The sequence below is a fragment of the Oncorhynchus mykiss genome, chromosome 16 (genome assembly GCF_057628025.1).
Source record: "Oncorhynchus mykiss isolate SJ-2025 chromosome 16, ASM5762802v1, whole genome shotgun sequence".
NCBI classification, from domain to species: Eukaryota; Metazoa; Chordata; class Actinopteri; order Salmoniformes; family Salmonidae; genus Oncorhynchus; species Oncorhynchus mykiss.
Window position 1 is genome coordinate 77,630,330 of NC_143037.1, and position 22,710 is coordinate 77,653,039.

The 22,710-nt window shown below is 44.1% G+C and overlaps 1 protein-coding gene across 4 annotated transcripts in view; it reads right to left on the reverse strand.

Moving 5' to 3' along the window:
* The window catches only part of LOC118939596 (regulator of G protein signaling 20-like), a 113,635-nt gene extending 101,006 nt beyond the window's left edge, over positions 1–12,629 (reverse strand). Inside the window, exon 1 of one of the 4 annotated variants that reach the window (XM_036947817.2) lies at positions 12,419–12,598. The gene's annotated coding sequence lies outside the window, so the exon portion shown is untranslated. Of the gene's footprint in view, positions 1–12,093; positions 12,325–12,418 lie in introns of those variants that run through there. The other 3 variants (XM_036947818.2, XM_036947819.2, XM_090204021.1) reach the window with 3 other exon arrangements.
* Positions 12,630–22,710: the final 10,081 nt, after the last annotated feature.

Consider the following 22,710-nt stretch of genomic DNA (forward strand, 5'->3'; position numbering starts at 1 on the left):
GCTGGGGTATTGAAGCTGGTTGTTGGGTTATTGAAGCTGGGTGCTGGGTTATTGAAGCTGGGTGCTGGGTTATTGAAGCTGGGTGCTGGGTTATTGAAGCTGGGTTATTGAAGCTGGGTGCTGGGTTATTGAAGCTGGGTGCTGGGTTATTGAAGCTGGGTGCTGGGTTATTGAAGCTGGGTTATTGAAGCTGGGTTATTGAAGCTGGGTTATTGAAGCTGGGTGCTGGGTTATTGAAGCTGGGTTATTGAAGCTGGGTTATTGAAGCTGGGTTATTGAAGCTGGGTTATTGAAGCTGGGTGCTGGGTTATTGAAGCTGGGTTATTGAAGCTGGGTTATTGAAGCTGGATGCTGGGTTATTGTGAAATCGTCATTCCTGTTCATCTATTCTGCTGTGTAGTTATCATATGCCAACATGCTGACTACACCGGGAAACGCGGGTGTGTCCACGTGCTCCATCGTACGCATGTTGAATTTGTCCATCCACACCAGACACGACCAGGACACGCAGGTTGAATTTGTCCATCCACACCAGACACGATCAGGACACGCAGGTTGAATTTGTCCATCCACAACAGACACGATCAGGACACGCAGGTTGAATTTGTCCATCCACACCAGACACGATCAGGACACGCAGGTTGAATTTGTCCATCCACACCAGACACGATCAGGACACGCAGGTTGAATTTGTCCATCCACATCAGACACGATCAGGACACGCATGTTAAATTTGTCCATCCACACCAGACACGATCAGGACACGCAGGTTGAATTTGTCCATCCACACCAGACACGATCAGGACACGCATGTTAAATTTGTCCATCCACACCAGACACGATCAGGACACGCATGTTGAATTTGTCCATCCACACCAGACACGATCAGGACACGCATGTTGAATTTGTCCATCCACACCAGACACGATCAGGACACGCAGGTTGAAATATCAACCATAACTCCAAACCAACTAGATTAACTTGGGGACACTGCAAAACACATATAAAACACTCATGGACATTTAGCTAGTAACTTGCTGTTGTTAGCTCATGTGTCCTGGGATATAAACATCGGTTGTTATTTTTACCTGAAATGCACAAGGTCCTTTTTTTAGTCTGGTCTTTGTAGAATATCAATCCATTTTGAGTCACACAAAATCATGTGTTCTCTACTCTCACAATAAATCCACAGATTAAATCTCTCCTAGTCTTCTTCTTCTGCTTTGGACTTTATATGGAGGTTGGCAACCAACTTTAAGGTGCATTACCACCACCAACTGGACTGGAGTGTGGACCTCAGTTCATCTTTCAATCACCCACGTGGGTATATGCTCCTAACAACCAATGAGGAGATGGGAGAGGCGGGACTTGCAGCACATCAAGCGTCACAAATAGAACCAAGTTTTATTTTAGCACCTGGCTATGCAGACGCTGGTTGAAGCGAGCGGTCAGCATGTAAGGCTGAACGGTGGTTCCAGAAGTGTATATGTTCTCTAAAAGCCAACGTAAATCCCATTGTTGGGATACAATTAGGTGTTATAATTATTATACTACCGCATGTAATAAATAACATTAATATAACAGAATGTGTCCAAGAAAAACATTAGAATTTTGCAGTATGTAATTAACAGGAATGACATTTACTCTCACGGGTGACCACTAAGAGCTAGCTGAAAGTCATTTCCCCTAATAAGCCACGCCTCCTGGAAATAACCTAAGGATTACATTTAAGAAAAGACCAAGCTGACAGGTCAACCCAGCATGAGAGTAACAAAATACCAAACTGATGGTTGAAATTAACCCATGTTTGGGTAATACCAACAACCCAACCGTCCATCTGTCCTGATGTCGGATATCGGGTAGGGCTCAGACCTGATGTGGCGTGTGCGGCTATAGATCAAAAGGACCCGTGAAGGACTCTGCTCTATGTCCCTTCTTCCCCTTTAAGAAACCGAAGAACAGGAGAGGGAGAGAGGGAAAGGGGAACCCCCCAAAAAAGAGGAATAGGGGCAGACAGATGGAGGAAGCGAGAACAGAGGAATAGAGTGGAGGAAGAGAGTCAGTCAGACTGACTGAGACAGACAGGCACCATCTCTACCCTACAGTCAGACTGACTGAGACAGACAGGCACCATCTCTACCCGACAGTCAGACTGACTGAGACAGACAGGCACCATCTCTACCCTACAGTCTGACTGAGACAGACAGGCCCCATCTCTACCCTACAGTCTGACTGAGACAGACAGGCACCATCTCTACCCTACAGTCAGACTGACTGAGACAGACAGGCACCATCTCTACCCGACAGTCAGACTGACTGAGACAGACAGGCACCATCTCTACCCTACAGTCAGACTGAGACAGACAGGCACCATCTCTACCCTACAGTCAGACTGAGACAGACAGGCACCATCTCTACCCTACAGTCAGACTGAGACAGACAGGCACCATCTCTACCCTACAGTCTGACTGAGACAGACAGGCACCATCTCTACCCTACAGTCTGACCGAGACAGACAGGCACCATCGCTACCCTACAGTCTGACTGAGACAGACAGGCACCATCTACCCTACAGTCAGACTGAGACAGACAGGCACCATCTCTACCCTACAGTCTGACTGAGACAGACAGGCACCATCTCTACCCTACAGTCTGACTGAGACAGACAGGCACCATATCTACCCTACAGTCTGACTGAGACAGACAGGCACCATCTCTACCCTATAGTCTGACTGAGACAGACAGGCACCATATCTACCCTACAGTCAGACTGAGACAGACAGGCACCATCTCTACCCTACAGTCAGACTGAGACAGACAGGCACCATCTCTACCCTACAGTCAGACTGAGACAGACAGGCACCATCTCTACCCTACAGTCAGACTGAGACAGACAGGCAGCATCTCTACCCTACAGTCTGACTGAGACAGACAGGCACCATCTCTACCCTACAGTCAGACTGAGACAGACAGGCATCATATCCACCCTACAGTCTGACTGAGACAGACAGGCACCATCTCTACCCTACAGTCAGACTGAGACAGACAGGCACCATCTCTACCCTACAGTCAGACTGAGACAGACAGGCACCATCTCTACCCTACAGTCTGACTGAGACAGACAGGCACCATCTCTACCCTACAGTCAGACAGGCACCATCTCTACCCTACAGTCTGACTGAGACAGGCAGGCACCATCTCTACCCTACAGTCTGACTGAGACAGACAGGCACCATCTCTACCCTACAGTCAGACAGGCACCATCTCTACCCTACAGTCTGACTGAGACAGGCAGGCACCATCTCTACCCTACAGTCAGACAGGCACCATCTCTACCCTACAGTCAGACAGGCACCATCTCTACCCTACAGTCAGACTGAGACAGACAGGCACCATCTCTACCCTACAGTCTGACTGAGACAGACAGGCACCATCTCTACCCTACAGTCAGACTGAGACAGACAGGCCCCATCTCTACCCTACAGTCAGACTGAGACAGACAGGCACCATCTCTACCCTACAGTCTGTCTGAGACAGACAGGCACCATCTCTACCCTACAGTCTGACTGAGACAGACAGGCACCATCTCTACCCTACAGTCAGACTGAGACAGACAGGCACCATCTCTACCCTACAGTCTGACTGAGACAGACAGGCACCATCTCTACCCTACAGTCAGACTGAGACAGACAGGCACCATCTCTACCCTACAGTCAGACTAAGACAGACAGGCACCATCTCTACCCTACAGTCACTTCAATGTTTCACTTCAGTGAAGGTGTATTTACTTATTTACTTATAGGCTTAAATACTTAGTATTTAGTACTTAGTATTTTAGTATTTTAGTACTTAGTACTTAGTAAAGGAGGGGTGAAAGTTAGCTGGGAACAGTCCAGTACGGCAAAATAAATAGTGAAAGCCTATCACAATAACTAAAACACAGATTACAAGAAAACTGTAGGCTATTACACTATCTATCATTACCGAATGTCTGTCGCATTAAAACCATGAGCGGCTGGACAAAAGGTATGGTTCAACGATAATTCTGCCAAGGCAGAGACGCGTACGGACAGCATCAATTCAGGTTTACAAGACTTGTGTAAGGCCTAATGAACGACACATCACAATCATTCTGAACACTTCCGGGGTGTTTTGTAAGTGACGTCTCTTGGATGTTGGAATTATTTCAGAGTGGAGTAGTTTAATAGTTGGATTTGTCGCTGAAGTCTGGGACACGGATTGTAGTAAGGCCTCACACCTAGCCTACAGTAATAGTAACTCCTCGCAGTAAAATTATACACCACAATGTTATAATGATGTCTCTGGAACAGGATTGGAGAAATATGATTTATTTAATTCAGCATCTTGATAGAATCTTGATAGAATGATTTGATTTGATGTGTGTTAGGAAACCTATCGTGACCTACCGCCTAAACGTTTCTTTTGCGTCATAAAAGCTGACCGTTGATTTCATATTCAAACACATCAAATATGCGATGGTGATTCATTGATCGTTCTATCGTTTGATGACATCATTTTGGTGATCAAGGTTTTATTGATTGTTCTAAACGATGGATGATGTAACGACCGAAGAGAAGCCTCACGTAAAGTGGACACCCCTTCAAATGATTCGCTGACAGGTGTATAAAATAAAGCACACAGCCATGCAATCTCCACAGACAAACATTGGCAGTAGAATGGTCTGTACTGAAGAGCTCATTGACTTTCAACGTGGCACCGACATAGGATGCCACCTTTCCAAAAAGTCAGTGTGTCATATTTTGCCCTGCTAGAGCTACCCCGGTCAACTGTAAGTGTTGTTATTGTGAGATTAAAACGTCTAGGAGAAACAACGGCTCAGCAGCGAAGTGGTAGGCCAAACAAGCTCACAGAATAGGACTGCCAAGTGCTGAAGCACGTTAAAATGGTCTGTCCCCAGATGCAACATTCACTACAAAGTTCCCATCTGCCTCTGGAAGCGACGTCAGCACAAGAACTGATCGTCGGGAGCTTCATGAAATGGGTTTCTGGAGTGATGAATCACGCTTCACCATCTGGCAGTCCGATGGACGAATCTGGGTTTGGCGGATGCCAGGAGAACGCTACCTGCCCAAATTTGTAGTGCCGACTGTAAAGTTTGGTGGAGGAGGAAAAATTGTCTGGGGCTGTTTTTCATGGTTCTGGCCCCTTAGTTCCAGTGAAGGGAAATCTTAAAGCTACAGCATACAATGACATTCTAGACGATTCTGTGCTTCCAACTTTGTGACAACAATCTGGGGAAGGCCTTTTCCTGTTTCAAAATGACAATGCCCCTGTGCACAAAGCGGGGTCCATACAGAATTGGTTTTGTCGTGATAGTTGTGGAAGAACTTGACTGGCCCATCGAACACCTTTGGGATGAATTGGTTCGCCGACTGCTAGCCAGGACTAATCGCCCCCAACATCAGTACCCAACCTCACTAATGCTCTTGTCTGGGTGAATGGAAGCAAGTCCCCGCAGCAATGTTCCAACATCTAGTGGAAAGCCTTCCCAGAAGAGTGGAGGCTGTTATAGCAGAAATGTTCCAACATCTAGTGGAAAGCCTTCCCAGAAGAGTGGAGGCTGTTATAGCAGCAATGTTCCAACATCTAGTGGAAAGCCTTCCCAGAAGAGTGGAGGCTGTTATTGCAGCAATGTTCCAACATCTAGTGGAAAGCCTTCCCAGTAGAGTGGAGGCTGTTGTAGCAGCAAAGGGGGAACCCTGTCAGTACCCTAACCCTCTGTCAGTACCCTAAACCTCTGTCTGTACACTATATCTCCGTCAGTACCCTAAACCTCTGTCAGTACCCTAAACCTCTGTCAGTACCCTATACCTCTGTCAGTACTCTATACCTCTGTCAGTACCCTAAACCTCTGTCAGTACCCTAAACCTCTGTCAGTAAACTATACCTCTGTCAGTACCCTAAACCTCTGATAGTACCCTAAACCTCTGTCAGTACACTATACCTCTGTCAGTACCCTAAACCTCTGTCAGTACCCTAAACCTCTGTCAGTTCACTATACATCTGTCAGTACCCTAAACCTCTGTCAGTACACTATACCTCTGTCAGTACCCTAATCCTCTGTCAGTACACTATACCTCTGTCAGTACCCTATACCTCTGTCAGTACACTATACCTCTATACCTCTGTCAGTACCCTATACCTCTGTCAGTACCCTATACCTCTGTCAGTACACTATACCTCTGTCAGTACCCTAAACCTCTGTCAGTACCCTATAACTCTGTCAGTACACTATACCTCTATACCTCTGTCAGTACCCTATACCTCTGTCAGTACACTATACCTCTGTCAGTACCCTATACCTCTGTCAGTACACTATACCTCTGTCAGTACCCTATACCTCTGTCAGTTCCCTAAACCTCTGTCAGTACCCTATACCTCTGTCAGTACCCTATACCTCTGTCAGTACCCTAAACCTCTGTCAGTACCCTAAACCTCTGTCAGTACACTATATCTCTGTCAGCACACTATATCTCTGTCAGTACACTATACCTCTGTCAGTACACTAAACCTCTGTCAGTACCCTATACCTCTGTCAGTACCCTAAACCTCTGTCAGTACCCTATACCTCTGTCAGTACCCTAAACCTCTATACCTCTGTCAGTACCCTAAACCTCTGTCAGTACACTATACCTCTATACCTCTGTCAGTACACTATACCTCTGTCAGTACACTATACCTCTGTCAGTACACTATACCTCTGTCAGTACCCTAAACCTCTGTCAGTACCCTAAACCTCTGTCAGTACACTATACCTCTGTCAGTACCCTAAACCTCTGTCAGTACCCTATACCTCTGATCTACACTACACCTCTGTCAGTACCCTATACCTCTGATGTACACTATACCCATGTCAGTACAGTGTACATCAGAGAGAAACAGGATATGTTGAGACAGGGCGCCCTCCTCCAGAGGAAGTATGTGACTCATTCATGTCACTCTGCAGAAAGATATCTTGCTCTGTTCTCTTATCATCAGGCCACATCCTCAGCCTCTATCTAAACCTTACTATTGTCTAGATTTGGTGCCTCTCTCTGTCTCAGTCAGACTGTAGGGTAAGAGATGGTACCTCTCTGTCTCAGTCAGACTGTAGGGTAGATATGTAGGTGCCTGTCTGTCTCAGTCAGACTGTAGGGTAGAGATGGTGCCTGTCTGTCTCAGTCTGACTGTAGGGTAGATATGTAGGTGCCTGTCTGTCTCAGTCAGACTGTAGGGTAGAGATGGTGCCTGTCTGTCTCAGACAGACTGTAGGGTAGAGATGGTGCCTGCCTGTCTCAGTCTGACTGTAGGGTAGAGATGGTGCCTGTCTGTCTCAGTCTGACTGTAGGGTAGATATGTAGGTGCCTGTCTGTCTCAGTCAGACTGTAGGGTAGAGATGGTGCCTGTCTGTCTCAGTCAGACTGTAGGGTAGATATGGTGCCTGTCTGTCTCAGTCAGACTGTAGGGTAGAGATTGTGCCTGTCTGTCTCAGTCAGACTGTAGGGTAGACATGGTGCCTGCCTGTCTCAGTCTGACTGTAGGGTAGAGATGGTGCCTGTCTGTCTCAGTCTGACTGTAGGGTAGATATGTAGGTGCCTGTCTGTCTCAGTCAGACTGTAGGGTAGAGATGGTGCCTGTCTGTCTCAGTCAGACTGTAGGGTAGATATGGTGCCTGTCTGTCTCAGTCAGACTGTAGGGTAGAGATGGTGACTGTCTGTCTCAGTCAGACTGTAGGGTATATATGTAGGTGCCTGTCTGTCTCAGTCAGACTGTTGTGTAGAGATGGTGCCTGTCTGTCTCAGTCAGACTGTAGGGTAGAGATGGTGCCTGTCTCAGTCTGACTGTAAGGTAGAGATGGTGCCTGTCTGTCTCAGTCAGACTATAGGGTAGAGATGGTGCCTGTCTGTCTCAGTCAGACTGTAGGGTAGAGATGGTGCCTGTCTGTCTCAGTCTGACTGTAGGGTAGAGATGGTGCCTGTCTGTCTCAGTCAGACTGTAGGGTAGAGATGGTGCCTGTCTGTCTCAGTCTGACTGAAGTGAGTCATTAGTGAAATTGGATTCATATTCAGTGTGGATTCCAGGACACTCCTCCTCCAGTGGACTTAAGGGCTTTCCCGGCAATAAGTATTAGGCAGAGTTGCCCAATAATTTTAAATGGAGGGCAGAGTTGCCCATTAATTTTCAAGGGGGGGCAGAGTTGCCCAATAATTTTCAATGGGGGGCAGAGTTGCCCATTAATTTTCAAAGGGGGGCAGAGTTGCCCATTAATTTTGAATAGGGGGCAGAGTTGCCCAATAATTTTCAATGGGGGGCAGAGTTGCCCATTAATTTTCAATGGGGGGCAGAGTTGCCCAATAATTTTCAATGGGGGGCAGAGTTGCCCATTCATTTTCAATGGGGGGCGTAATTGTATCCAGGCGTAGTGATCGGCAATGCTCGTGCACTCGAAAGACACTCAGCCGAGGCGGAAAAAATAGGAATCTTATTTTTTTTGGTGAACTCCGCTCTGCCCCAAGCCCTTTATCTAAACTGACTTGACCTGCCCTGAGGCTGACTGACAAGGTCAGAACAGAGAAATGGGTTATTCTCTAGTGGATCAAGCCTTCCTTCCTCCTTCTATTCTCTAGTGGATCTAGGCTTCCTTCCTCCTTCTATTCTCTAGTGGATCTAGGCTTCCTTCCTCCTTCTATTCTCTAGTGGATCTAGCCTTCCTTCCTCCTTCTATTCTCTAGTGGATCTAGGCTTCCTTCCTCCTTCTATTCTCCAGTGGATCTAGCCTTCCTTCCTTCTTCTATTCTCTAGTGGATCTAGCTTTCCTTTCTCATTCTATTCTCTAGTGGATCTAGGCTTCCTTCCTCCTTCTATTCTCTAGTGGATCTAGCTTTCCTTTCTCATTCTATTCTCTAGTGGATCTAGGCTTCCTTCCTCCTTCTATTCTCTAGTGGATCTAGCATTCCTTCCTCCTTCTATTCTCTAGTGGATCTAGCCTTCCTTCCTCCTTCTATTCTCTAGTGGATCTAGCCTTCCTTCCAACTTCTATTCTCTAGTGGATCTAGCCTTCCTTCCTCCTTCTATTCTCTAGTGGATCTAGCCACTGGACTGAGGAAACTAAACACCAGATGTATCTTGTTGCAGTAATAGTAGTCTATAGTTAAGCCTTTCACTTCCCTCACTGCCCAGGGGTCCCCTTTTGTAAGTGGAAGATACTTTCGACACCACTTAGTATCAGATAAATACTTTTTTACCGCATCCCAAATAGCACCGTATTCCCTACATAGTGCACTACCATTAACCAGAGCCCTATGGGTAGTAGTGCACTGTATAGGAAATAGTGTTCCATTTGGGCCTTTATCTACACTAGAAACGGAACATGCAACTGCAACATGTTGCTGTCCATACGAGGAAATCAGTCAATTGAAATACATTCATTAGGCCCTAATCTATGGATTTCACATGACTGGGAATACAGATACGCATCTGTTGGTCACTGATACCTTTAAAAAGGTTGGGACTTGGATTAGAAAACCAGTCAGTATCTCCTATGACCACCATTCGCCTCATGCAGCGTGACACATCTCTTTCACATAGAGTTGATCAGGCTGTTGATTGTGGCCTGTGGAATGTTGTCCCACTCCTCTTCAATGGCTGTGTGAAGTTGCTGGATATTGTCAGGAACTGGAACACGCTGTCGTACACGTTGATCCAGAGCATCCCAAACATGCTCAATGGGAGACATATCTGGTGAGTATGCAGGCCATGGAAGAACTGGGACATTTTCAGCATCCAGCAATTGTGCACAGATTGCGACATGGGGCATTACCATGCTGAGACATGAGGCGATGGCGGTGGATGAATGGCACAACGATGGGCCTCAGGATCTTGTCACGGTATCTCTGTGCATTCAAATTGCCATCGATAAAATGCAATTGTGTTCGTTGTCCGTAGCTTATACCCATAACCCCACTGCCACTTGGCACTCTGTTCACAACGGTGACATCAGCAAACCGTTCACCCACACCACGCTATACACCCTGTCTGCCATCTGCTCGGTACAGCTGAAACCAGGATTCATCCGCGAATAGCATCGAAGGTGAGCATGTTGCTCACTGAAGTCGGTTTACGACGCCGAACTGCAGTTTCTGACAGTTTCATCAGCTGTCCGGGTGGCTGGTCTCAGACGATCCTGCAGGTGAAGAAGCCTGGAGTACCTGGGATGGTGTGGTTACACGTGGTCTACAGGTGTGAGGCCGGTTGGACGTACTGCCAAATTCTGTAAAATGACGTCTGATGGTAGAGAAATTAACATTAAATTATCTGGCAACAGCTCTGGTGGACATTCCTGAATTCAGCAAGACAATTGCACGCTCCCTCAAAACTTGAGACATCTGTGGCATTGTGTTGCGTGATAAAACTGCACACTTATTGTCCCCAGCACAAGGTGCACCTGTGTAACGTCCATGCTGTTTAATCAGCTTCTTGTTATGCCCCACCTGGCAATTGGATGGATTATCTTGGCAAAGGAGAAATGCTCACTAACAGGGATGTAATTAAATGCGTTCATACAATTTTAGAGAAATAAGCTTTTTGTGCTCATCTGAGTCTATCAATTTCCCTAAAATAACCTCCATGTTCATGTCATATGTTAAATGTTAGCATATCCTCTCATGCCAGATGTTTCTGCTCCTCTCTCTCTCTCTCTCTCTCTCTGTTGCTTTTTTCTCACCAACCTACAATAGAACCTACAATAGAATCCTCGGTGAGAGAGAAATCTGTCAAAAATAACAGAAAAGGCTTTAGGTAACTCTTGACTTCTGTTATTAATCATGTGTAGCAAACTCCTGTCAGACATTTCAGTCATAAAAAAAAAAAAAACTAGAACATGTAGATGGACTTTGACTGACTTATTAAAGATGTTTTCATTGCAATCCTTGGGTTTGGTCTGATCTGTGTGCACAAAATGCAGTTCGCCCCCCCCCCCCCCCTCATATTCAGAAGCGCGTCCTCGGGAGATTGGTACGCACGAACATGTTTCAAAGCGCTTCGCCGCCACGCGACACCGGTGCCCCGCATCCGTCACCTTCCTCCGCTCCATGGGGACGCGCTTACTGGCGCCGCTCACAACAAATTCATTCAGTCGTACGTCTCGTGCATGAGTCACGAACGCGCTTTACTACACGACGAGTTTGGGAGGAAAGGTGTAGGCAGACAGTCACATATCCTCCTCATAAATGATTCACACGCGGCTAAACGAACAATATGAGGGTTAAAAGACGATTATTTCTGTTACCGGTTAAAATACTATTATTTCTGTTACCTGCAGCACAGATGTTATCTAGGCCCATCAATAGGATATCTGACAAAACAAACTTCCTAACGGACAATGATGATCTTTTCAATTTGCACTTCCTAGACCGAGATGACCGACTTGAGAATAATACATGTATTGCCTCCCCCCCCCCCCCCCCCCCCCCCCCACACACACACACACACACTACCGGTAGGCTACATATCAAACACTAAAGGACACTAACCCATAAGAATAACTACCGATATGTAGCCTACAAGTTTGGCTAGGTTGAGAAGAGCATCACGATTTTAGCGTAGAACAAAATCACAAAACCTCACTCTCTCGTAGCCTATTACATTGCGTGAGGAGAACTGACAGATGTCACGCAACAAAATGTACGAAATTGGACAAACGTGACAAATACAAAAACCCGTTTGCACTATACCCCCGTGGGATTCCTTCTTCCGCTCCTGTGGGGTTTACATATATAGTAAACCAGCAACCAAGGAAACATCCAACTTGGCTGCTCAAATGATCTGCTTTTCAATATTACTGTTAGCAGGCTGTGCACATGTTTACGCTCGACATAAAGAAGACACATACATCATATCAGTGGTACCGAGAGAGAGAGAAATCATAGCCGAGCAAAATTGAACAGACTGACATCTCCATATTGTATATTGTACTAATATGGATCCAGAGCAGAGCAGACCGTTCTACTAACAGAAATGAAGCAGTGAAACAAGCGACAGAAAAAATAAGCGTCAGTAGCAGTATTTCCCTACCTAACCTCTCTTCCTCAGCCAGTTTCGAATGAGAAGCACAGTGGCTATTGTATCGAAAGACATATCGTTACTCTATTTCCAGGACAGAAGTATTCCGTGTTGTCGAAAACATGATCCAAATACTAAATGTTGTTTTACAGGTTTTTTTGGGGGGTGGGGGGGAAACGGGGGGGTACCGTTACAGTTTCTTCAAGACATCCCTTTTCTCTTCAGCAGTAGCCTAGGAATCACGGACCTTTTTTTTTTCAAAATGGGAAAAACCCACCATTGACTGGCAAACTCAAAAACAATTTACTTGACATGGCTATTATTTAATAATACTTACAATTTTTTGCATTAAAATGATCAGGTGGACGGTATCCGTTTCGTTTTCGGAGGCACATCCGTTTCTTTTAATGTGTTTTATATATATATATTAAAGCATATATATATATAGATAGATATATATATATGTATATGTGTAAAAAAAAAAATCCTGTATATATTCGCTGTTGCCGTATTCCAGCGCGAGCTGGGCTCGACACCCTTACCGACGCGAACGGAGGCTGCACGGCGCATGCGTGGAGCCGTACGGCGCTCCTTACACAGACAGACAGAGATGTTCACCAAGGAACGGATCTTCCTCAAGTATAGCTGGCATTTGTTATAAACCTGAACTTCTTTATGTGCCACTGTTAAGTCATAACAATTAAAGCATTCAGGAAGATAATTGACTGAGGTCAACTAACATATTGTAGCGATTGATTGAGTACATAATCATCTTCGTCAATGTCCCCATTAGCATCCTCTTTTTTCCCTCCTCATCTTCATCAACAGGTAAACTAAAATTGCAACAAAAATAACATTGAAATGACATACTACTACTACTAATAATAATACTCATTATCATCATGATATTGTTTGTTTACATAAGGTAACCCCAGGAGTAGCTCTTATAACCTAGAGACTATAACAGTGACGGTAACTTTGCCTTTTTAGTTTTTAAATGACCTGCTATGATTTGATTATTTATTCCTCACTTAACCTCATTGATTATTTTTTTTAAACTACTTAATTCAAAGAAACTGTTGTTTCACACTCACACAACTTTAACAACAAGTTATCTCTCTTCACACAATACAATTCATATAAGTCACTTCCTGTACAATACTTCAAATCGTGGTAGGTTACTTCCACCACAACACAATTCACATAAGTCACTTCCTGTTCCATACTTCCAGTCGTGGTAGGCTCCTTCCACCGGGCCACTGCTGATAAACGTTAAATTACGTAAGGAACATACCATGCTCTGCCTGTGTTACTGTCGTGGTTCTGTCCAGCGAGCGGCGCCAGACACCAACAATAGCCGAATGAAGATATGGTTACGACCGCTGGCGAGTCAAAATATCTCTATGCCCATTATATTTGGTCTGGTTTGTCGGAGAACATTTGCATACCAATAAAATGTAAATAAACTACCAAAAATTATCTTGAAAGAATATCTTGATCATTTTCAGACTAGGTGGCCCAAACACTAGGCCTGTGGGCATGTGGAATTAGAAAATAGATTCATTAAATTATTGATAAGGATTTGGCGCACTGAATGACGCTAAATAGTTGCTGGGATTCGAATAGTAGTTCTATCATATTCAAAACGAACGTTTCCTCTTTTTTTTTTAAATCAGTCACGTTTTTATATCATGAGATCTGCTGTTTGTCCACATGGTGTCAGTAAAGCTCTCTGAGATGGGAAGTGTCACCTAACCATTGTCTGCTCATTCATGCTGCAACCAAATACCACTCCCTACATGGGCATCCTTTGATGAATCCATAAAGAACTCAAAGTGACAACCTCATTCCATGATGCTTATTTCAACGTCCTGTCTTGTAGGCTGTAGATAACCTATTATGTGTTGTTTGAAAGGATTGGAACATGTTGGGATAACATATGTTGCAATTTATCTGACCGAAACTAATTTTAAGTTCTATGGAATGGCATGGGAAAATAGATATTTATTTTTAATTTCTGACTGAATTCAGACACAGCCATGCACACACATGCACTGACACTGACACTGACGCACACACACACACACACACACACACACACACACACACACACACACACACACACACACACACACACACACACACACACACACACAAATCGTAGGGGATGCCTGATGTTTTACGGGCTTCTAACCAATTGTGCTATTTTCAGGGTTTATTATTTGTAACTTATTTTGTACATAATGTTTCTGTCACTGTCTCTGTTGACCGAAAAGAGCTTCTTGATATCAGAACAACGATTACTCACCTCGAACTGGACCGAGATTTTTTCTTTAACGAGTCGGACACAAAGTATTTACTGCTGATACCGGACCAGGCCCAAATCACCGTCATTAGCATTAAGAAGAGACGGCGATACAGCGAACGCACATCCGGCTGCCATGTGAGAATTATTTTGGTGACCCTCCTCTACCATCTGTCCTATTTGTCAGTGAACGTGAAATCATTGGATAATAAACTGGATAAGCTCCGTTTGAGACGATCCTACCAACGTAACATAAAAAACGGTAATATCTTATGTTTCAAGGTCGTGGCTGAACGACGAGATGGATAATATACAGTTGACTGGGTTTTCCGTGCATCGGTAGGACAGAACAGCTTCTGTTCGGTAAGACAATGGGTGGTGGTTTGTGTCTATTTGTCAATAATGGCTGGTGCGTGAAATCTAATATTAAAGAAGTCTCAAGGTTTTGCTCGTCTGAGGTAGAGTATCTCACGATAACTGTAGACCATACTACTTACCAAAACAATTTTTATCTCTATTTTACGCAGCTATTTACCACCACAAACCAATACTAAGACCACACTCAACGAACTGTATAACGCCATAGGCAAACAGGAACATGCTCATCCAGAGGTGGTGTCTCCTAGTGGCCGGGGACTTTAATGCAGGAAAACTTGAATCCGTTTTACCTCATTTCTACCGGCATGTCACATGTGCAACCAGAGGGAAAAAAAACTCTAGACCATCTTTACTCCACACACAGAGATGCATACAAAGCTCTCCCTCACCCCCCATTTGGCAAATCTGACCATAATTATATCCTCCTGATTCTTGCTTACAAGAAAAAACTAAAGCAGGAAGTACCGATGACACGCTCAATACGGAAGTGGTCAGATGAAGCAGATGCTAAGCTACAGAACTATTTTGCTAGCACAGACTGAAATATGTTCCGGGATTCATCCGATGGCATTGAGGAGTTTACCACATCAGTCACCGGCTTCCTCAATAAGTGCATCTATGATGTTGTTCCCACAGTGACCGTACGTACATACCCCAACCAGAAGCCATAGATTACAGGCAACATTCTCACTGAGCTAATAGGTAGAGCTGCCGGTTTCAAGGTGCAGGAATCTAACCCGGACGCTTATAAGAAATACTGCTATGCCCTCCGACGAACCATCAATACAGGACTAAGATCGAATCGTACTACACCGGCTCTGACGCTCGTCAGATGTGGCAGGGCTTGCAAACTATTACAGATTACAAAGGGAAGCCCAGCAGTGAGCTTCATAAATATTTTCTGAACTCTTATTTTTCTTAAAACTGCATTGTTGGTTAAGGGCTTGTAAGTCAGCATTTCACAGTATACCTGTTGTATTCGGCGCGACAAATACAATGTTTGATTTTGATTTCACAACACATTTTTTTAAAATTTTATTTCAAGTTATAAAAAACTAAATGACTATGAAGTGCTTTGAGAGGCTGGTTAAGGGTCACGTAACCTCTACCTTGACCCAATTCGCAAATCGCCCCAACAGATCCATGGATGACGTAATTGCATTATCCCACCCGGGGAAAAAAAATACCTATGTAAGAATACTATTCATTGACTACAGCACAGCCTTCAACACCATAGTGCCCAAGCTCATCACTGTGGACCTCATGTGGTGGTGGTAGGCAGCAACACCTACGGCTCACTGATCTTCAACACAGGGGTCCCTCAGGGCGTGCGTGTTTAGTCCTCTTATGTATTCCCTGTTCACCCATGACTGCGTAGCCACACATGTCTCCAACTCAACCATCAAGTTGGCTGAAGACCCCATAGAGGTAGGCCTGATTACTAACAACGATGAGACAGCCTGCAGGGAGGAGGTGAGATCCCTGGTGGAGAGGGGCCAGGAAAATAACCTCTCCCTCAACGTCAACAAAATGAAGGAGCAGATCGTGGACTACAGGAGACAGCAGAGAGAGAATGCCCCCATCCACATCGACCAGGGTCAAAGTGGAGATGGTCAACAGCTGAAATGGTCCATTCACACAAACATCAGTAGGCTGAAGAAATTTGGCTTGGCACCTAAAACCCTCATGAACTCCTGGAGATACACCATTGAGAGCATCCTGTCGTACAGATTTAGACAGGGTGTATCACCTGTATCGCCTGGTATAGCAACTGCACCGCCCGTAACTTCAGGGTTCTCCAGAGGGTAGTGCGGCTGCCCAACGCATCACCGGGGAAACATTTCCTGTACCCTACAGTACCCGGTGACACAGGAAAGCCAAGAAGATCATCAAGGACCTCAGCCACCTGAGCCACGGCCTGTTCACCCCCGCTACCAGCCAGAAGACGAGGTCAGTACAGGTGGCATCAAAGCAGGGACCGAGAGACAGAGAAATAGCCAAGGCTGATCAGAATGTTAAATAGCCATCACTTGCCGGCCTCCACCCATTACCTTGCCCTGAACCTTGGTCACTGTTTCTCGCCGGCTACCACCCGGTTACTCAACCCTGCACCTTAGAGACGGCTGCCCTAATAAAGCCGTTGAACACGGGTCACTTTAATAATGTTTACATATTTTATATATTATTATATTGTTTCATCCACTTTATACTGTATTCTAGTCATTGATCATCTGGGTTTATGTGTGCATAGTTATTATTATTGCTAGATATTACTGCATTGTTGGAGCTAGAAACATAAGCATTTTGCTACATCTGCGATAACATCTGCAAATATGCGACCAATAAACTTTGATTTAATTTGATTTTAGAAATGTAAGACTGTGTTACTCCTGGGTCTGCTTCCAGAGCTTTCAGAGCTTCCAGAGCTTCCAGAGATTCCAGAGCTTCCAGAGCTTCCAGAGCTTCCAGAGATTCCAGAGCTTCCAGAGCTTCCAGAGCTTTCAGAGCTTCCAGAGCTTCCAGAGCTTTCAGAGCTTCCAGAGCTTCCAGAGCTTCCAGAGCTTCCAGAGCTTCCAGAGCTTCCAGAGCCAATCAACCTGTTATTCACTACTACCTCCGATTGAGCTATATGATGTCTCCATCACACATGCACTTCACACACACACGCACACACACATACACCTCGCACGCATGCACCACACACGCATGCACACGCGCACGTACACACATGCACACACACACACACACACACACGCATGCACACATACAACTCACACACACACACACACACACACACACACACACACACACACACACACACACACACACACACACACACACACACACACACACATACACCTCACACACACATGCACGCACACACACACCTCACGCACGCACACACACCTCACACACACGCACACGCACACACACCTCATGCACACAGACACACACACACGCACACCCAAACATACACACGCCGGGCGATCCAATCAGAACTTTTCATCACCCCGTGTACTCCACCCCACCATACATCCGCCCGGAGATCAATGACTTCCTGTTGATTCTGGGCTCCCCCCGAGTCTGCAACCATCAGAGATAACCAAACAGTCACACACACACACAAACACACACAAACACACAATCACACATACCCTCCCCCACGCACACACACAAATACGCACAAACACACCAGCCAATGTGTCACTGTGTCAGACACAGGTGTCCGGTAGATACACATGTCAGAGTAACCAGGCAAACAGTCCCAGGGTTAATCAATTCACCTCAATTCACTCGCGATGCAATTTCAGGACTTAGTGCGTGTTTGTGTGTCTGTGTGTGTGTCTGTGTGTGTGTGTGTCTGTGTGTGTGTGTCGGTGTGTCTATGTCTGTCTCTCTGTGTGTCTGTCTCTCTGTTTGTCTGTGTGTCTGTGTGTGTGTGTCTGTCTCTCTGTGTGTCTGTCTCTCTGTGTGTCTGTGTGTGTGTCTGTGTGTGTGTCTGTGTGTGTGTCTGTGAGTGTGTGTCTGTGTGTTCGTCTGTCTCTCTGTGTGTCTGTCTCTCTGTGTTTCTGTCTCTCTGTGTGTCTGTGTGTGTGTGTGTCTGTGTGTGTGTCTGTCTCTCTGTGTGTCTGTGTGTGTGTCTGTGTGTGTGTCTGTCTCTCTGTGTATCTGTCTCTCTGTGTGTCTGTCTCTCTGTGTGTCTGTGTGTCTGTGTCTGTGTGTCTGTCTCTCTGTGTGTCTGTCTCTCTGTGTGTCTGTGTGTCTTTCTCTCTGTGTGTCTGTCTCTCTGCGTGTAAAGGAGGAGTATTTACTGTCGGAGCTCGAAACACCAGCAGGAACACCAGCAGAAACACCAGCAGAAACACCAGCAGAAACACCAGCAGAAAGACCAGCAGGAACACCAGCAGAAACACCAGCAGAAACACCAGCAGGAACACCAGCAGCAACACCAGCAGAAACACCAGCAGGAACACCAGCAGGAACACCAGCAGAAACACCAGCATGTCTCTACACCTGCAGTAACATCTGCTAAACACGTGTTAGTCACACTAAACATGTGACTAAAACTATTTGATTTGATTTGATTAGTACTAAAGGGGTCGGCGGTTAGAGAGGTGCACCCGTAGCTGGAGGGGGCAAGGAGCGTTACCCCTATTTGGGCTACCCCTAATGCGTTACCCCTAATACTACTAATGTTACTACTATACTACTAATGTTATTACTGTACTATACTAATGTTATTACTGTACTATACTATTGTTACTACTATACTACCAGTGTTACTACTGTACTATACTAATGTCATTACTATACTAATAATGTTTTTACTGTTCTGGGACACTCACACACAAATACACACATACGCATGCACACGCACACACACAAGCACGCACACACACGCGCACATACACACGCACACATGAGAACACCTGGTTGTGGTAGGATCCAAGGGCCTTAGAGCCGAGGAGACTGGGAGGCTGGGAGGAGGCTGGCAGGAGGCTGAGAGGAGACAGGGAGGAGGCTGAGAGGAGGCAAGGAGGAGGCAGGGAGGAGGGTGAGAGAAGGGTGGGAGAAGGCAGGAAGGAGGCTGAGAGGAGGCAGGGAGGAGGCAGGAAGGAGGCAGGGAAGAGGGTGGGAGGAGGCAGGAAGGGTTCAGGGAGGAGGCAGAATGGAGGCTGGGGGGAGGCTGGGAAAAGGCTGGGAGGAGGCAGGAAGGAGGCAGGGAGGAGGCAGGAAGGGTGCAGGGAGGAGGCAGGAAGGAGGCAGGGAGGAGGCAGGGAGGAGGCAGGAAGGGTGCAGGGAAGAGGCAGGAAGGAGGCAGGGAGGAGGCAGGGAGGAGGCTGGGAGGAGGCAGGGAGGCTGGGGAAGGTGTAAAGCTGGGAGGATGGAAGAGTCTCTACAGTACTGTGTAGCATTAGCATGAGCAGCAGAGGTGCAAACTCATATCAACAATGTGGCCAGCCTCAACTCCTCAGTTTCGCTCTACTGCTGGGCCCTCTGAAGTGAGCATTCATATTTAAACACCTCCGTTCTCTCCCCACCTGCCTGCCTACACACACACACACACACACACACACACACGCCTCTTTCTGTCTCCATACACAACATGTTACGCAACACCCCTCATCTTCACTCCTCGTTACTATCCCTCTTTCTGTATTCCAAGAAAAATGTGGTGAATCATGTCTTTGTGGCTTTGCTGTTATTACTGTACTATACTAATGGTACTACTGAACTATACTAACGTTATTACTATACTACTAATGGTATTACTGTACTATACCAATGTTACTACTGAACTATATTAATGCCTTTACTATACTATACTAATGTTACTACTGTACTATATTAATGCCTTTACTATACTATACTAATGTTACTACTGTACTATACTAATGTTATTACTGAACTATACTAATGTTATTACTGTACTATACTAATGTTATTACTGTACTATACTAATGTTATTACTGTACTATACTAATGTCATTACTATACTACTAATGTTATTACTGTACTATACTAATGTTATTACTGTACTACTAATGTTATTACTGTACTATACTAATGTTATTACTGTACTATACTAATGTTATTACTGCACTACTAATGTCATTACTGTACTATACTAATGTTATTACTGTACTATACTAATGTTATTACTGTACTACTAATGTTATTACTGTACTATACTAATGTTATTACTGTACTATACTAATGTTATTACTATACTACTAATGTTATTACTGTACTATACTAATGTCATTACTATACTACTAATGTTATTACTGTACTATATTAATGCATTTACTATACTATACTAATGTTACTACTGTACTATACTAATGTTATTACTGTACTATACTAATGTTATTACTATACTAATAATGTTATTACTGTACTATACTAATGTTATTACTGTACTATACTAATGTTATTACTGTACTATACTAATGTTATTACTATACTACTAATGTTATTACTGTACTATACTGATGTTACTACTATACTACCAGTGTTACTACTGTACTATACTAATGTTATTACTGTACTACTAATGTTATTACTGTACTATACTAATGTTATTACTGTACTATACTAATGTTATTACTATACTACTAATGTTATTACTGTACTATACTAATGTTATTACTGTACTAGACTAATGGTATTACTGTACTATACTAATGTTATTACTGTGCTATACTAATGTTACTACTGAACTATACTAATGTTACTACTGAACTATACTAATGCCTTTACTGTACTATACTAATGTTACTACTGAACTATACTAATGCCTTTACTGAACTATACTAATGTTACTACTGAACTATGCTAATGTTATTACTGTACTATACTAATGTCATTACTATACTACTAATGATTTTACTGTACTATACTAATGTTATTACTGAACTATACTAATGTTATTACTGTACTATACTAATGTAATTACTATACTACTAATGTTATTACTGTACTATACTAATGTTATTGCTGAACTATACTAATGTTATTACTGTACTATACTAATGGCATTACTATACTACTAATGTTATTACTGTACTATACTAATGTTATTACTGTACTATACTAATGTTATTACTGAACTATGCTAATGGCATTACTGTACTATACTAATGTCATTACTATACTACTAATGTTATTACTGTACTATACTAATGTTATTACTGTACTATACTAATGTTATTACTATACTATACTAATGTAATTACTATACTACTAATGTTATTACTGTACTATATTAATGTTATTACTATACTATACTAATGTTATTACTATACTATACTAATGTTATTACTGTACTATACTAATGTTATTACTATACTATACTACTGTCATTGCTATACTACTAATGTTACTACTATACTACTAATGTTATTACTATACTACTACTGTTATTACTGTACTATACTAATGTTACTACTGAACTATACTAATGCCTTTACTGTACTATACTAATGTTACTACTGTACTATACTAATGTTATTACTGTACTATACTAATGTTATTACTGTACTATACTAATGTCTTTACTGTACTATACTAATGTTATTACTGTACTATACTAATGGTACTACTGAACTATACTAATGTTACTACTGTACTATACTAATGCTGTGTAAGAGAATACAACTGTTTTAAGTGATGGCATTAAGGAGAAGGGCAACACTGGGCCTGCAGTCATGCATAAGGTTCTTCGAGTTGCACTAGGAAGCAGGGAAGCACAGCACAGTGATGTGAAGTCTGTTTAGGACAAAGGGAGACAGACCAGAATGCCTGTTGGTCCTTCACTCTTCCAGCCAGGGAGGGATTGGGACTAGATATTGACCCAGGCATTTTTAAAATACCGGCCCATATTTTTAATTGAGGGCCCCTAAACACACCCACGTTTTAACTCAAGGCCTCAATCCAAATACTGATAATTCTGCGCAAACCCAGCCCACTGGGCTGAAGATGGACCGACTCATTTGGCATTTGCCTAAAGTACCCTGTAGCGAGTCCGTTTCTGCTTTTGGCTGTGTTGTGTTCACCAGGTCCCTGTATTAGACTGTGGTCTGTTGGATCGTTACCGACTGTCTGTCTGTTAATCCAGAGTTTAACAAGCTCTCAATTGGTCCAAATTAAATCCAATAACTACCAATTACAGTGTGGTTGGGCTCCATTGATTGGCCAAGCCATACTGAAGCCTCAGCCTGCTTGCTGCAGCAAAGCAATAATTCATGAGAATGCCACACACACACACACACTCTGGAACACACACACACACGCGCACACACACACACACACGCACACACACACACACGCACGCACACACACACACACACACACAGAGGAAAAGCACAGATAATGATTGATGGTCTTCCTCGATAATGTATCTTCCTTTCACAAAACGTCCATATTTAGAGGCCGTCCCAAAT